This window comes from Suricata suricatta, chromosome 14, assembly GCF_006229205.1.
Source record: "Suricata suricatta isolate VVHF042 chromosome 14, meerkat_22Aug2017_6uvM2_HiC, whole genome shotgun sequence".
NCBI classification, from domain to species: Eukaryota; Metazoa; Chordata; class Mammalia; order Carnivora; family Herpestidae; genus Suricata; species Suricata suricatta.
Window position 1 is genome coordinate 4,878,805 of NC_043713.1, and position 8,080 is coordinate 4,886,884.

Genomic DNA, 8,080 nt, shown 5'->3' on the forward strand with positions numbered 1-8,080 from the left:
CAGCTTTCTACGCTTCAGGTGTTTAACAATTGGATGAAATAAAAATAATCAAGAAATGACTTACAGATTCAAGTCTGCATTAAGAAACAAAAACAATAAACATTTGCTTATTTTAAAACAAATATGTTTAGAAGACTGTATAATGCATTTCTTGCATAATACCTAATGTTTTAAGTTCTTGAAATCCTTCATCATTTTTAGCCATTGAAACTGAGAAAACTCCATTGTATATCTATGATGTTAAATGTTGCATTCCATACTGAATAATAGCAACAATGATTTTATTGATCATCAGCTCCAGTGTTTCAATTAAGACTTTGCTCATTTTAGATAATAAGAAAAGTTGAGTACACGTATTTTAAAATAAGATCTAAATGATTGCATAAATTCATGGTTTAAATTATGTCTCAATTTCTTTCTGAGCAGTAATCAGTATACTCCTCTTTGATGTATCTTAATACCTGAAGTCTGGTAGACCACCCCACATTGTCATAGGTGTTTATTTATCTAAAGATCAAAGCAATTGGCAAGTATTTTGGCTTAATAGTAGAACTGACAGATCCTTCATGTCAAAACTATGTCGAATCAAGGTAAAACAAGCATGTGTTAAGGCTAGTTAAGAAGGTGCTAGCATATGTGTGATGCAGCAATAGCATCCAAAAAGGCCCAAACACTCACTTCCATATGGGACATGATAAGGCCTAGACTCACAGAGGGAGAGTGTTGAGGTGCCCTCCCCAGGCTTTGCATTTGGCATAACTCTGAATATACAAATTAGTGTTCTAAGATTTATTCCACAAACATGTATTAAAAGCCTACTATGTGCCAACACTATGCCAATTGTTTAAAACCAAAATTAGGATTCTTTTGCTTTCTGGGACACATTCCTTTAGTGAATCCCCCCATGTGTTGAATCATTTTTATTTCCATATCCATGTAGCACGTCTCTCTAAATACCTGGCCTGGTCTCTCCAGTGACCCCTCCTCACTTTTTACTCCAAGTACAAGTCAGTTTTCCTGACTTACAAAGCCCTGTCACCTTGAACTAGACTCTATTTTTCTCATAGACTCTTTCCCAGCTACACTAACCCTCTTATAGTTTCTTGTATATATTAGCACATTCTCAACTCCAGGTTTGCCTCTAACTCCACCTGGGTTCTTACCTAGCTAACCCATGGTTAGTGTACTCACCGCTTTCTGGGCTTGCTTCAAATGCCATATTATTTTCTGATCTCCTTATCTAAAATTACAATAATCTTGGGGTGCCTGGGTGGCTCAGTCAGTGAAACGTCCAACTTCAGCACAAGTCATGATCTCATGGTCCATAAGTTCGAGCTCCACATCAGGCTCTGTGTTGACAGCTCAGAGCCTGGAACCTGCTTTCGATTTTGTGTCTCCCTCTTTTTCTGCCCTTCCCCTGCTCAAGCTCTGTCTCTCTGTCTCTCAAAAATGAACGTTAAAAAAATTAAAGATAAATAAAATAAAATTACAATAATCTCCCTTCCCCTTCCCCCAACATATTTCTTCCAGGATATATCTAGGATTGTGTTTATTTATATTGCATATTATCTGTCTATTGCACTGCTCAGGCAGGAAATGTTGGTTTTGTTCATTGCTGGATCTCTAACACCAAGAACAACATTTATAATATCCTAGATTCAAGTATTTGAGAAATGAATGAATGAAAAACAGCACCAGCCTATGCAATTTATACACATTTATTCAGTGCCCATACAACACTTCTGCACATGAAAACACTCAATGCATTTTGACTTAAGGCCAATCAAACTTAAATAAAGGATTGTGACATAAGGTGAAACAAGAGGAAAGGAAAGGTTGAATCTGAATAGTACAAAAGGTATTGCTTCTAGTTTCAATACAGAAAGTAGAATGAATAATATAGCTTTTCATAGGAATAAAACAGATGAAGCGCATAGGCTTCCTTCTATTTGTGCTTTCTCTTCCAGGCAGTGTCCAAGAACACGGTGTCCTTTGTATTTCAAGCTCTTCTTGATACCTTTTCAAGCTATATAAAAATAACTGGATATACTGTGTTCTGTATTTCCATTTTTAGCTTACAGACTTTTCATCCATCCATCCATCCACCCAACCACCCATCCATCCATACACCCACCCACTGATCCATCCATCCATTACAAAGATGTCAAGAAACTTCTACATTGAACCAAGACAGGATACCTCAGTATAACATAATTATAGAAAATGAAAATGAAAATGAAAAAAAATACACTAGATTTGCAGATATGCTCTTCATCTACAAAGAAAAGTTTCTACACACAAAGAAAAGTTTCTTTGCACAGTTTTACAGCCTAACTAAAGTCTTGCCCCCAATTCTATAGTCTTAGTAAAGTATAGACTCAGACATTCCACTATTGATATATGATCAAAAAGGAAACTCTTTAATTCTTGTTTTGAATAAAAATAGTGTTGAGAAGATTTAGAATATATTTACATATTGCTTGAGTAAGGTGCCCCAGTAGGCCAGCATCTGAAGGCGGCCTACTGTACTTAGCCTCACTCCCCCTGAATCGTATGCTGCTGATTTGGAGAATATGGATGGCTTTCAGCTCAGAATGGGGCAGCTGTTCTATTTTTATTCTGGAACCAACCTAAACAACACATATTTCATACTTAGAGTTAACACTGAGCTGAGCTGAATTCAAACTACTGACCTGGAAGTGAATGGTCTCATTTTTCTTTATAGCAGACTCTTAAGATATCAATTCCTTGATACATTCAGAAAATGAGCTTAGCAAAATCTATACCTTCTTCATTGTGTCTCTGTCTCTGTCACACTCATATGCATATATCACACTAGAGTTATAAGTTTCTAAAAATAAGAAAAGCTAAAAGGGAGAAAATTAAAATATAAGGTACTGAAGAACCTCACAGTGGATGTTTGAAAGCATGGATAGTACTGAACATTATGTTTACTATTTTTTTCCTATATATGCACACCTATGTAAGTCTGATTTGTAAATTAGGCACAGTAAGAGATAAACAACAATAAGTAATAATATAATAATTATAACAATACACTGGAAGAAAATGTATATGAATGTGATCTGTCTCTCAAAATATCCTATTGTGCTCTATTCACCCTTATTTTTGTCATGATGTGAGATGACGCAGTGCCTATGTGATGAGATGAAGTGAGGCAAAGGACTCCAGCATTGTGATGTAGAGTTAGGCTACTACTCTCCTCTGACACAGGTAAGAAGGCGAATCATCTGCTTTGGGATGTGGTAGATTTGGGGTAACAAAGCAGGAAAGCAAAACCTTGATTAAAGGTGAGGGGCCTAATGTACTCTTATGATACCAATGTTACTATTATTATTATTATACTATTTCTAATAGCTATGCTATTATTGGTAATAGAAGTACTAGTCTTTCTTAAGTAGAAGGGAACATTGGCATATTGTCTAGTATTATATTCACAATTATAGTTCATGTGACCAACATAGTTCTGTGTCACTCAATCTGAATATAAAATTTGTTATGTTACAGGACTATAAGGATATCTCAATCTATTCTATGTCTTCTAAGAGTTCGTGATCCAGCTAAAGAGACCAGAAAGTTGCCTGTAATAGAATTAAAGCATACTCTAAAGTAAGTATAATTCAGTGTCAAAATCATTAATGAGGGCAGTAAGTGATAATGTTCAGAGGAGTAAGATATTCCTGAAGACCTAACATTGTGGGGAGTGTCTTGTAGGAAATGGGGTCAGATAACTAATGGAGGACACTGAGCATTCTAATTGCTGGAGGAAATGAGAAAGGGCATGATTGCTACAAATTATTTAGGAGTCTTACTGAAAGTATATGTAAGAAATAAACTTAATTTAAATAAATAAAACAAATCAATGACTTGTTTTTACTATAATTATGGAAAGTTGAGCAGTTTTATAGGATCCATTATGATTTGGGAAGTGACCAGTCTTCAGTGACCTACAGTGTAGGTCATGAGCTTCATAAATTTCTTTCTCTGCAGATTTGCAATCACTGCTTTTTGGTTATACAATGCCTGCTTGAGAATTTCAGGTGACAGTTGCATAAACATTCTCAGATTCATAGCAATCAGGCCCTCACAAAATGTTTGTTGACCTAAGATTAAGTCTCAGATATTTGGGGAAGTCTTCCCATCACACAATGACATAAATTTAATTATGTAGTCATAGATAAAGCTCAATTACCCTGTCATCACATCCTGTGGGATATTATTATCTATTCAATGCACCTTTGCCCTTGATAAAATAAACTCAAAGCCAATTCTTCAAGAAGAATTTGTCCCCACTTTTCTTCCCCTCTTTTAAGTGCTTTCTAAATATTTGTTTCTGATACATGAAGCATCAGACTTTCAAGGTTTTGTAAAGGAACAAGAATGAGTGAGGTGTAAGCGGCATTAAGAAACGTTGCTGAATGTTTCACTTCAAGTGCTAGGGGGTAATAATGGTTTTGAAAGAGAAAATAAAGTTTCATAGCCTGTATTTTGTTGAATATAAACTTATTTCAGCACTGAAAAAGTGTGAGTACATGTTTTCCATAAGTCATTCTCTCATCTTGGAAATTCAACTACTGACATAAATGATCTCAGACAAAATTGTACAGGAAGAAAAGTTGTTCTGGATACCCCTCAGGCACTCCAATCATTTTTATTCCATCCTGAAACTTCTTTCATGTCCTTCCAGGACGTTAGTAGAATTTCTTTTTAACTGTGCAAGCTTTCTTGGGCCTCCTTGAATTATATTCTAAAGATACATATGTTTGGCTTCTTTTTCTACTGAAAAATAGAAATGCCTTTCTCTTACTACCTAAGTGACTGTTAGAAGGTTAGGTATTATTACAAAAATGTCAAGTAAACATTAAGTTACTTAAAACCACATATGATTGCTTCTCTTCCTTCTCAAACTCACTATACCCCATATGTCCATATAAATGAATACAGGCCTCCAAGTGGTGACTCAATGATTTATTTTTATTATTTTTAAAAAGTTTACGTTTATTTCTTTTGAAAGAGAGAGAGAGAAAGTGAGGGCTAGGCAGCAAGAGAGAATCCCAAGAAGGCTTCACGTCATCAGTACAGAGCCCAATGCTGGGCTCAAACTCATGAACCTTGAGATCATGACCTGAGCCTAAACCAAGAATTGGCCACTTAACCCACTGAGCCACCTAGCTGCCCCTTGTGTGTGTACGCTATAAAAGTAAGTCATCGGGGCACCTGAGTGGCTCAGTCAGTTGAGCAGCCAACTCTTGGTTTTAGCTCAGGTCATGATCTCATGGTTCCTGGGTTTGAGGCCTGGATTGGGTTCTTTGCTCAAAGCAAGGAGCCTATTTTGGATCCTCTGTCTCCCTCTCTCTGCCCCTCCTCCCCATAAAAAATAAATAAATGTTTAAAAAGTTTTAAAAACTTTATGAAGTACATGTATATGATGCAAGATCTATAAAACATATTTGGAATAGACATATGACCTTGATAAACATCATTCATTGAAACCAAATCTAAAATTAATTCTAGACTTTCCAATAATCTCTTTTCCTAGACCAACTGTTGGTCCTAGGTCTAACGAATTTACTCCTTACATGTCCTACACTGAATTGATAAAATAACTGTGTGATGTTCCCCAGCAGAGTACGATTACTTGTAATTACAAGTCAAAGAGGCTGATAACAGTACTGATACATGTGAACAATTTGGGGAAGGGGAATTGATTTGGATAAAAAATAAAGACATAAGTCTGTTAAGAGTGTTACTCAGTGCGTAATTGGAAAGAAGCAGCTATTCTGGATAGGAAAGTAAATTTCCTGGAAAGGAGTAGGGGGCTGGAGACATCTCTGGGTATGTTCAAACTGTCTGACACACTTGTCTATGTTTAGGACTTGGACATGACTGCCATATGAATAGATGAGATGGACAATGAGGTCATCTAGTTCAGGCCAAATTAGAGTAAGAGAGGATGGATTTATCCTCCTGCCTAAAATCAGTAAAACTCAGTACAAGATTTAAGAAACAACAGTTTTCAAGCCATTTGACATCAGGCAACTGAGGATGATGATTCATGAGAGGAAGAAAACCAAATGAAGAAAACCCTATAACTGCTCCCACTTACTGGCTGAAAAGAATGTCCATGCCATTACCAACTGCACACTTTAAACGTGGAGGGGCGCCTGGGTGGCTCAGTCGGTTGAGCATCCGGCTTTGGCTCAGGTCATGATCTCATGGTTCATGGGTTTGAGCCCCGCGTCGGGCTTTGCTGACAGCTCAGAGCCTGGGGCCTGCTTCAGATTCTATATCTCCCTCTCTCTCTGACCATCCCCTGCTCGAGCTGTCTCTCTATGTCTCTCAAAAATAAATAAAAAACATTAAAAAGTTTTTAAATGTGCAGTTTATTTTATTTTTATTATATCTCAACAAAGCTCTTAAGAAGAATTATCAAACTTTTATCATACATCTACCATGTGTGCAGCACTGTGCTAAGCACATTTCACTATGGATTCTCATTTAATTTCGCCATAATTTATGAACATCATTTATGAGTTGACCTAATTTTGCCATGTAGCTTCTATTCATTTCACAGTTGGGTTCACCGAGGTTTGGTGGGTGTAATTATATATTTTGCCCTAGGTTAGGTAAGACAAGTATCAAACTGAAGCAATATGGAGGTTGGGCTATAAACCCTGAGCTGAATTTTTAAAATAGAACACCTCTAGCTGAATTATTTATGAAACTATTAAAATGTTGATTCTTAGTTTCTACCTATGGCCCACTGAATCTTGAGCTTAAGTTAGGATTTCTAATCCTAAGTGTCTGAATTTTTAAAGTTCCCTCTGAGAATCGTCTATGAACTAAATACATCAAGTTTTTCACTAGAAACTTTTCCCATTGCTTTTTGTTACTGGTTCAATATGTTGCATACAATTAAATATTTCTAGCAAAGCTGCAATAAAGAGAAGCTATACACCCTCAATTATGAGATTATGAGGCCAAGTCCAATGCTAATACACAGACATCAGTTCAATCTCTTTGATTTTCATTTGGGACCCTCTCTTCAACTTATTCTGATGACATGTGCTATCAAAAACAACAGAAACAGGGCCCCCTTCGTGGCTCAGTCAGGTGTCCAACTTTCGCTCAGGTCTTGATCTCACAGTCTGTGAGTTCAAGCCCTGCATTGGACTCTGTGCTGACAGCTCGGAGCCTGGAGCCTGCTTTGGATTCTGTGTCTCCCTCTCTTTCATCCTTCCCCTGCTCATACTCTGTTTCTCTTGCTCTCAAAAATAAATTTTAAGAAAACATAAAAAAGTTTTTAAAAACAGTAACAACAAAGTGTGAAACAATCCATTTTTGTCCAGCTTAATTTTTTTTCTAGCTTTTTAGATAACTGATGCATATTATATAAGTTTAAGGGACACAATTTGATATATTTATATACTGCAAAATGATTGCCACCATAGCCACCATTTTCATTTGAAAACTTCATTTTGTATATATTATTAACCTGCAGTATACTGTTATCCTTAAGAGAGCTCAAATAAATAATTCTGTTTTAAAGAAAAAAGGGACATCAAGCTCATAAATAAGATGGGATGTCTGTTGTTTCTGCCACTTTTGCTGTATTTGTGGATAAGTATCTCTGCATTTCAACTTCTTCATTCTTCTTTTTACTATTTATTTTTTTAATATTTCCTAATTGCCTTATCTTTTATTTTTATTTATTTTTTAATCTGTCACTTTTTAATTAATTAATTAATTAGTTTATTTAAATAGTTTATTGTCAAATTGGTTTCCATACAACACCCAGTGCTCTTCCCCACAAGTGCCCTCCTCCATCACCACCACCTCTTTTCCCCTTCTCCCTCCCCCTTCAACCTTCGGTTCCTTTTCAGTATTCAAGAGTCTCTCAGGTTTTGCGTCCCTCTCTCTCCCCAAATCTCTTTCCCCCTTCCCCTCTCCCTGGTCCTCCATTAGGCTTCTCCTGTTCTCCTGTTAGACCTATGAGTGCAAACATATGGTATCTGTCCTTCTCTGCCTGATTTATTTCGCTTAGCATGACACCCTCGAG